Below are 9,309 nucleotides of genomic sequence, written 5' to 3' on the forward strand. Positions count from 1 at the left end.
CGTGCATTGTTGGTTTAGGGCATCTTCAGCCGTTGGCCCCCCAGGAGGCATCTAAAAGCACCGCCTGGGGGTGAGCCGGCGCAAAAAATGGTCCTGCAGGCGAGTCGGTCCCCAGCCGTCGGCCCCCAGGGCCGCCCCCATGCGCGTATTTAAAAAAAACCGTTCGGCGAAGTTATGATAAAAACTAGTTATATTTCGGCCAACCATGGCAAGTTTCGGCGAAATTCGTCCAAACATTACATTAACCTAATCTAAAGTAAAAGAAAGTGGCTGAAGTCGTCGCCGCCATCGTCGTCGCCGCCATCGTCGTCGGCGGCCTTCTCCTCCTTGACGCGGGTGCCCCTGCTGGACCCCTGCCCGGCGTCGCCTTGGCGAACAGGCGGCGGCGCGTCGTCGTCGTCGTCGCTGTCGCATAAGACGACGACCCCGCCTTCCTCACGGCCGCGTCGGCGCTCCTCGAAGCGGCATAGGGCGGCGCACCGGGGCTCCTTCTCCTTCTCCCGGCGCGCCTTCTCCAACGCGATGGAGTCCTGGCGCGCCCATTCGAGGGCCGCGTCGTCGTCGTCGAACTCCGCGTTCACGGGCGCCAGCCCCGGCTCCGTCTTTGGCTTGACGAAGCGCGAAGGAGCCGACGAGGACGAGGCGCGCCGGCCGCCCCCGTTGATGACGATGCCGGCGCTGCGAGTGCGCCGGCCGAGCGGCGTCTCCGCCGCGGGCTCGGCCTTGACGCCGAGCAGCGCCGGAGAGCCGGAGGAATGGGAAGAAGAGCGCGATGAGGAGGAAGAAGAAGAAGCGCCGAACCTCCTCGGCGCCCATGGCCTGACGCGTCGGTGCTGCGCCGGGGCGGCCACCCTCGCCGGGGGGTACGCCAACGGCGGGTCGTTGCCGCCCTCGAGGTACGTGAGCACGCCCTCGAGTGTGCGGCCGGGGACGCCCCACCAGAGGTGGCGCCCCTCGCTGTTCTGCCGGCCGCCGACCACCGGAGCGCCGTTGGTGGACGCCAAGCGCTCCTGCTGGCGGCGCTGGAAATACGCCGCCCAGGCCGCGTGGTTGTCGACGGCGTACTGGGCGAGGGAGCGGTGGGCGTCGGTGAGGGACGCGCGCACGATGTCGACCTCCTCGGCGAAGTACCTCGGCTTCGCCACGGCGTCGGGCAACGGGGGAATGGGCACTCCCCCGGCGCTGAGCCTCCACCCCGTTGGCCCGGCGCGCATGCCCGGCGGCGCCGGGATGTTCGCCTGGAACAGGAGCCAGGACTCCTGTTCGCGGAGCGAACGGCGGCCGAAGCCGTTGGCCGCCGCCTCGTCTCCGGGGAAGCGTTCTGCCATGGCGACGGCGGGGCTGGGCGGGCTCGGGAGAGGTAGAGGGAGGGGCTGGGAGGCGGCGCTCGGGAGAGGCAGGGAGAGGGAGGGGCTGGACTTCGGCGAGGGGGGGCTGGTGTGGGCACAGGCGAGTGGAGGCCGCCGGCTTTTATAGCAGGCCCGCGCCCGTGTGTGCGCGTGCGAGGGAGGGGAGGCGTCGGCGCGCCGTCCCGTGAAGCGCTGCCTGTGAGAATCAATGGCAAGGCTGGCCGGCGGCAGCCTTGCCATTGATTCCCCGCGGGCACCGAGGCCGTTGGGGGAAGACGAGGCGCCGAGTCGCTGACGCGACTGGCCGGCGTCTTTTTCGCGCCAAAACAGTTCGCGCCGGCGCCCCCGTGCGCCCCTCAGCGCGCCGGGTTCGGGCTGGGTCCGCCGACGCTGTTTTCGGCCAAAGCAGGCGAAAATCGGGCTCTTGGGGCGCGACTGGGCCGTTTTTTCAGCGCCGGCGCGAAAAAATCGCCTGAGAAGGCCTTCCTGGGCCTTCCCACCACTGCACGCTAGGTAGCCGGCCCAGCTTGGTCTATATACTGTATGAGTATATCTTGCACTCGTTCGTCGGTCGTCCAAGACTGGCACTACTTTCCGAGTCACCATTTCTGTTTGTTTTTCCTGCGTTGTCGTTGATCTAGTGGCTGAGCACTGATCTCTACTTGCTCATCACTACTGTAGCTGCTCCACGCTCACCTACCGCGCGTGTGCCCATGGCGACGGAGGTCACCCTCCGCCGCTTCGACCTCTCGGACGTCGACGCCATGATGGCATGGGCGTCCGAACCCGAGGTCGCCGCCTTCTGCCGCTGGGAGCCCTATGCGTCCACGGAGACGGAAGCCCTGCTCGCCCACATCCGGGACACCGCGCTCTCGCACTAGTGGTACCGCGCCATCTGCCTCGCCGGCGACGCCCGCCCCGTCGGCTCGGTGTCCCTGGAGCCCACGGCTGACCCGTGCCGCGGGGAGCTCGGCTACGTGGTGGCCCGCGCGCACTGGGGCAGGGGCGTGGCTACGGCCGCCGTGAGGGCCGCGCTCGCCGCGGTGTTCCGCGAGGTGGAGGGGCTGGTGCGCGTGGAGGCGCTGGTGGACGTGGACAACGCGGCGTCGCAGCGCGTGGCGGAGAAGGCCGGGTTCCGGCGCGAGGGCGTCCTGCGGCGCCACTACTGGCACAAGGGCCGCGTCAGGGATCTCGCCATCTACGGCTTCGTCTCCGGCGACCCCTTGCCCCCATCACACGAGGATGAGGTAGGTAAGCCACTCACTCTGTCACTCACCTTCCTTCGTTAGCGTCTCATTGTGTCGAACGAATTAGGGTCGGGAATCGATGGAGCAAGAAGCGGCAGCCCGGACGCCGGAGCGCGCGGATGAGGTGACCCTCCGGCCGTTCGACCTCGCCGACGCCGACGCCGAAGCCATGACGGCGTGGGCGGAACACCCCGTACTAGTACCACCTACGGCCGCCATGGCGTCGGGGGTCTACTTCTCCCCGCCCCGCGACGCCCTGCTCGCGTTCCTCCGGGGCACCGACCCTCCGCACACCTGGATCCGCGCCGTCTGCCTCGGCGGCGCCATCGTGGGCGCGGTGACCGTGTCGCGCACAGAAGATCGGTGCCGCGCGGAGGTCGGGACCGCGCTGGCGCGCGCGCACCGGGGCAGGGGCGCGGCCGCGGCGGCCCTGAGGCTCGCGGCGACCGCGGCGTTGGGGGACCTGGAGGGCGTGGAGCGCGTGGAGGCGCTGGTGGACGCAGACGACGCCGCGTCCCGGCGCGCGGTGGAGGACGCCGGGTTCCGCCGCGAGGCCGTGATGCGGAGCCACCGCGACGCCAGGGACGTGGTCGTCTACAGCCTCATGTCCACCGACGACGACCCACTCATCGACTTACCCAGGTCATGACCTTGTTGGTTAGCTGGCTTGTTGCCATGCGATGCTAATAAAATCGACTCACACTCACGCATCATCAACACGATAAAATGTTACCAAGAAAAGAAACAGAATTACATTGCTGTGTTTCACTCTCAGCCGCGGATTACAAGAAGTTGATGCTGCTACTGTTCTGCCGGTCTCTCCGAGAGATCGGAGCTTGTTAGACTTTTGTAATCTGTATATTGTGTAACCTTATAAATATATGTGATAGACCATCTCTAAGGATTGAGCCAGTTCCTACAAATCCTACGTTTAACATGGTATCAGCCTAAACCTAGGACTTACTCCACCTCCACCCCAGCCGCCCCGCCGCCGTGCCCCAAACCCTAGGGCCGCCGTCGCCGCCGCTGCCATGACCCCTTCCGCCTCCGGTTCCACCGGCTCCGAGACCATCCCCGCGTCGCTAGCCGCCCTTCTCAATCTTCCCGCCCACGCTGGTGCGTCGCCGAGGCCCCAATTCTTCGGCACCACAGCCATGGGTTCGTTGTTCTCGGCTTCGATCCCGCCGTCTCCCGCGCCGTCGACAGTGGCGGTGTCCACCGCCGTGATGATGGCGCCACCTGCGGCCACTGTTGGCTCGTCCCCGACACTCGCCATCATGCCGGCGGCCTTGGGGGCCTCCAATGATCAGCTTGCGGGTGTGGCACCCGAAGCCCCTGCGGTCTCCACTATTGCTACCACCGACGCCGCCATGATCTCCGGGCCGTTTCACTTCGACAACCTAATCTCGACTCGTCTCACGCCAGACAACTATTTGTTTTGGCGCGCCAAGGTTCTACCGCTCCTCCGCAACCGCTCCCTCCTTGGCTATGTCGATGGTTCTCTGCCGTGTCCGCCGCATGTTATCCACACCGTCCATGGCCCGGCCATCAACCCGGCGCACCATGTGTGGGTGCAGCAAGACCAAGCGATCTTCTCCGCTATCCAGGGTTCCCTCAGAGACGGGGTCGCTGGCCTTTGTCTCTTCGTTGCCTCCTCCTTGGATGCGTGGACGACTCTGGAACATGTGTTTGCCCAGACCTCCACCACCCACTCGATGGCTCTTCGCAGCAAGCTTGATGATGTCAAGAAACTGGACTCCTCTGCCACAACATACTTCAACAAAATCAAGGTCTTGGCGGATACGTTGACCTCTATTGGTCGACCGCTGAGTGATGAGGAGATCGCCGGCTACGTTATTAAGGGTCTCGATGCCGACTACGACAACCTTGCCGAGGCCGTCAACAACGCCAAGCCGCCGCTTCTTCCGCACGAGCTCTTCTCCCATCTGCTCTTCACTGAGCAACGCATCGAAGCTCGCCGCTCCGTCACCACCATCGCCGACCAGCCAGCGGCCTTTTGGGCATCGCGTGGCCAGCGCCCCCCCTGCACCTTCGTCGCCTGCCCGGGTTGCCACCCCCCCTGCGCCACCCTCGGGCGGAGGCCCTGTGCGCTGCCAGCTTTGCGGGCGTGAGAGGCATCTCGCCTCCAAGTGCCACAAGAGGTTTCAGTGGAGCTTCCTGGGTATTGGTAATGATGGAAAAGGTAATGAGCGTCAATTTGCCATGGCGGATTTTGGTCCTCCTGCTGCTCATGTTGCCGCCAAGGGCAATGATACATGCGTCGACCCCGGCTTTACACCGTCATACCCGATTGATCCCGCGTGGTATATGGACACTGGCGCCACGAATCATATGACGAACGAGCTCACCAAGCTGTCCACCCACCAGCCATACAACGGTCACGACAAGGTTCACACCGCCAACGGTGTAGGTATGCACATCTCTCATGTTGGTCAAGCATCTCTCTTAACTAGTCATCCATCTAGGCAGCTTCATCTTCGTAATATTTTACGGGTCCCCTCGGTGACTCTTAATCTGTTATCTGTTCCAAAGCTCACCCTTGATAACAATGTCCTATGTGAATTTCACCCGTTTGATCTTTTTGTTAAGGACCGAGCCACCCGGGAAATTCTGCTTAGTGGTCGCCTTAGCCATTGCTTATACCGCTTCGAGGATCCATCTGCCCCGCGCGTCTTCAGTGGTGTTCGTGTGTCTCCTTCCAAGTGGCACTCTCACCTTGGTCACCCTGCCACTCCCATAGTTCGCCATATACTTCACCGTCATGAGCTGCCTATCGAGTCTAGCAATAAGGAGATGTCAGTGTGTGATGCCTGTCAACAAGGCAAAAGTCATCAGTTACCATTTGTTTCTTCTACTCGTCAAGTAACGAGTCCTCTTGAACTTGTGTTTTCTGATGTGTGGGGTCCCGCCCAAACTTCTGTGAGTGGTCACAACTATTATGTTAGCTTTATTGATGCCTATAGTCGCTTTACCTGGCTTTATCTTCTTAAGCGCAAATCTGATGTGTTTGATATATTCATTCAGTTTCAAGTGCATGTAGAATGTCTTCTCAAGCATAAGATTATCCATGTTCAGTCCGATTGGGGGGGGGGCGAATATTGCAACCTCAATACTTTCTTTAATAAGCTTGGGATCTCTCATCGTCTATCATGTCCTCATACACATCAGCAGAACGGCGCTGTTGAGCGCAAGCATCGACATGTAGTTGAGACCGGACTCACACTCCTGGCTCACGCTTCTGTACCTTTTTGTTTTTGGAGTGATGCCTTTGCTACAACATGTTTTCTTATTAACCGACTACCTATGCGTGTCCTTAATATGAAAACTCCTATTGAGCTCCATTTACATGAAACTCCTGACTATACCTTTTTAAGGTGTTTGGGTGTGCCTGTTGGCCCCATCTTCGTCCATATAATCATAGAAAGCTTGAATTTCGGTCTATGTGTGTTTTTGGGTTATAGTTCTCTTCATAAAGGCTACAAGTGCCTTCATGTGCCAACAAATCGTGTCTACATATCCCGTGATGTTGTCTTTGATGAGAACGTCCTCCCCTTTTCCGCCATGCCACAGCAACCCGCTCCACCCCCATCTATGCATTCATCTCCTATTATGCTTGGCCAATTTGAAGATGTTGCATATTCACCTGTGTTGTTACCTAACCATGGTGCAGGTATTGGATGTGGTGCTCGCATGGAACTACTTCCGGATGCAACTCCTGTGACGCACGTTGATCGGTCGGTGCACGTGCATGCACCGACTCTCGTCGTCGACCCCGTCTCTGGAGCCACGCCCGCCCATGCAACTGGACCGGTGACGGCCTCCGAACCTGGGCCGGTGCCAGCCGAGGCGCGACCCACGTCAGCCGAGGCGCGTCCCCCGTCTCCGACGGTCTCCCCTGGGCGGCTCGAGTGGTCCTCATCACCGTATCCACGCCCGGCCTCGCCTCCTTCATCGCCTTCGTCGCACGCCCGTATGTACCTGTCGCCCCTTTCACCTGGGTCGGCTGGGCCTACCGTTGACTTGCCCGAGCTCTCGTCTGGGCTCCCGTCGCCCGCCCTGCCGTCATCGTCTCCAGTATTGGCGCCGCCGGCTCCTGTTCCAGTTGCACCGCAAGGTCCGCATACTCGCAGCCGCAATGATATTGTTCAACCGAAGAAACGTCATGATGGTACTGTCACATATTTGGCTGCCTATCTTGCTCATTCTGTTGCAGATCCAACTGATGAACCACGCAACTATGAGGCTGCTATGAGTATTCCTCACTGGTGGGCTGCTATGGAGCAAGAGTACCACACTCTTATGCATAATGAGACATGGACACTGGTTCCCCCTCCGCCTCGCGTCAACATCATTGATTCTAAGTGGGTTTTCAAAGTCAAGAGACATGCGAACGGATCTATTGAGCGCTACAAGGCGCGTCTCGTGGCTAGAGGGTTTAAACAGCGTCGGGGTCTGGACTACGAGGACACATTCAGCCCGATTGTTAAGCCTACTACTATCCGGCTTCTCCTGTCTCTTGCAGTCTCTCGTGGTTGGTCTTTTCGACAGCTTGATGTGCAGAATGCTTTTCTCCATGGGCTGCTTGAAGAGGAGGTTTACATGCGACAGCCACCAGTGTTTGTTGATCACGCTCAGCCTCATCATCTCTGTCGTCTGACGAAGGCTCTCTATGGACTGAAACAGGCGCCTCGTGCCTGGCATGCTCGCCTTGCTTCGGCCCTTCGTACTCATGGATTTGTTCCGTCGACAGCTGACAACTCGCTGTTCTTATTTCAGCGCCCCAGTGTGACTATGTATTTGCTTGTGTACGTGGATGAAATTATTCTGGTCAGCTCCTCTGCAACGGCTGCTGATGCTCTGGTGACTGCACTTGGCAGAGATTTTGCGGTAAAAGACTTGGGGGCAGCTACACTTCTTCCTGGGCATTGAAGTTGCACATCAGTCTCGTGGCAGCTTAGCTCTCACCTAGAAGAAGTACTCCCTTGACCTCTTGCGCCGTGCTGGTATGCTCAAGTGTAAGCCATCCCCCACACCCATGTCCTCTACTGACAAGCTCTAGGCTACTGCTGGTACTATTCTCTCTCCTACGGATGCTACGGAGTATCGGGGTATTGTTGGTGGCTTGCAGTATCTGACCATCACACGCCCTGATCTTTCCTTTGCGGTTAACAGGGTATGTCAGTATCTTCATGCTCCTACTGATGTGCACTGGTCTGCTGTGAAGCGCATTCTTCGTTGTGTGCGTCTCACTGTCTCCTATGGTCTTCATCTGCGACCTAGTTCCTCTGCTGTTATATCTGCATTCTCAGATGCTGATTGGGCTGGGTGTCCGGATGACAGGCAATCCACGGGGGGATATGCTGTATTTTTGGCTCCTAATTTGATCACGTGGAGTGCACACAAGCAAGCCACTATTTCTCCCAGCAGCACAGAAGCCGAGTACAAAGCAGTTGCCAATGCGACTGCTGAGCTTATCTGGATTGAGTCTTTGCTTCGAGAGCTGGGAATCTCCCAGTCACATCCTCCAGTTCTTTGGTGTGACAACATCAGTGCTACGTTTCTTTCAACAAACCCGATGTTTCATGCACGAACCAAACACATTGAGATTGACTATCATTTTGTGAGGGAACGTGTTGCACAGAACCTACTATAGATCAAGTTTATCTCCTCAAAGGATCAACTTGCCGACATCTTCACCAAGCCTCTACCTTCTCCCATGTTTGAGGTTTGTAGGCGCAATTTCAACCTCCTAGATGCATCAGGAGTGAGTTGAGATTGAGGGAGGGTGTTAGACTTTGTAACGTAGCCCAACTATGTAATCTGTATATTGTGTAACCTTATAAATATATGTGATAGGCCACCCCTAGAGGGTTGAGCCACTTCCCACCAATCCTACGTTTAACAGAGCTTATGTATGAGAGAACGCACGGGGCTCGATTATTGAACTTTTTGTTGAGTTGTGACTTCGATGGGATCCCCATGGAGGCGGCGAGAGAGCACGGGCATTGCAGGATGCCGGCCGGCGAGCGATCAGGCCTCCCAGCCGCGGAGGACGGTGGCGCGGGCAACGCGGTTGACGCCGAGGGTGAAGGCGCCCATGCGGAGGTTGCAGTGGTGGGAGCGACACATCTCCTTGGTGTCCCGGAAGGCGCGGGTCATGTACGTCTTGAGCGGAGTTGTCCTAGTGGCACTGTACTTCAGCCTTTTACCCTACAAACACGATGGTGCTCCTTCCCAAGTCGCTGCAAGAAGAAGGCGATCGTCAATGAACACACATTTTTTTTTGTAAAATATAAACTTTTTCCATCAACACTAAATAACATATTTTAGACTAACATGTATTTTCTGTAAAACGTAAAACAGAGCGATAACACCTTGAACTCTTTGGAGCAAAGTATGATAAAAAAATCATGATCCTCTCTTCTCTAATCTTCTTCTTTTTTTGCAGGAAGCTCTCTTGCTCTAATCGATCAGATCATCATAAAGATAAAGCCGACTTTGATAGTAAACAGAGCAGCCAACCATTAGTTATGTTATTGCACAAAACCTAACAAAGTAGTATCTATGCAGATTGATTAGAAGTAGATAAAGGAGCTCTAAATGGAGATGTGAGAAGATGAAGCAAAGAACATAAAGCAAAGACCTTCGCGAAAAATATGGTATAATTTGGGGACCACATGTGTAGGGTTTAA

At 57.7% G+C, this 9,309-nt stretch overlaps 1 pseudogene; it reads left to right on the forward strand.

Moving 5' to 3' along the window:
- Positions 1-1,936: 1,936 nt before the first annotated feature.
- LOC119306406 lies at positions 1,937-3,503 on the forward strand (annotated as a pseudogene).
- The last annotated feature ends 5,806 nt before the right edge of the window (positions 3,504-9,309 follow it).

Source organism: Triticum dicoccoides, chromosome 5B, assembly GCF_002162155.2.
Source record: "Triticum dicoccoides isolate Atlit2015 ecotype Zavitan chromosome 5B, WEW_v2.0, whole genome shotgun sequence".
In the NCBI taxonomy this organism is placed as follows: Eukaryota; Viridiplantae; Streptophyta; class Magnoliopsida; order Poales; family Poaceae; genus Triticum; species Triticum dicoccoides.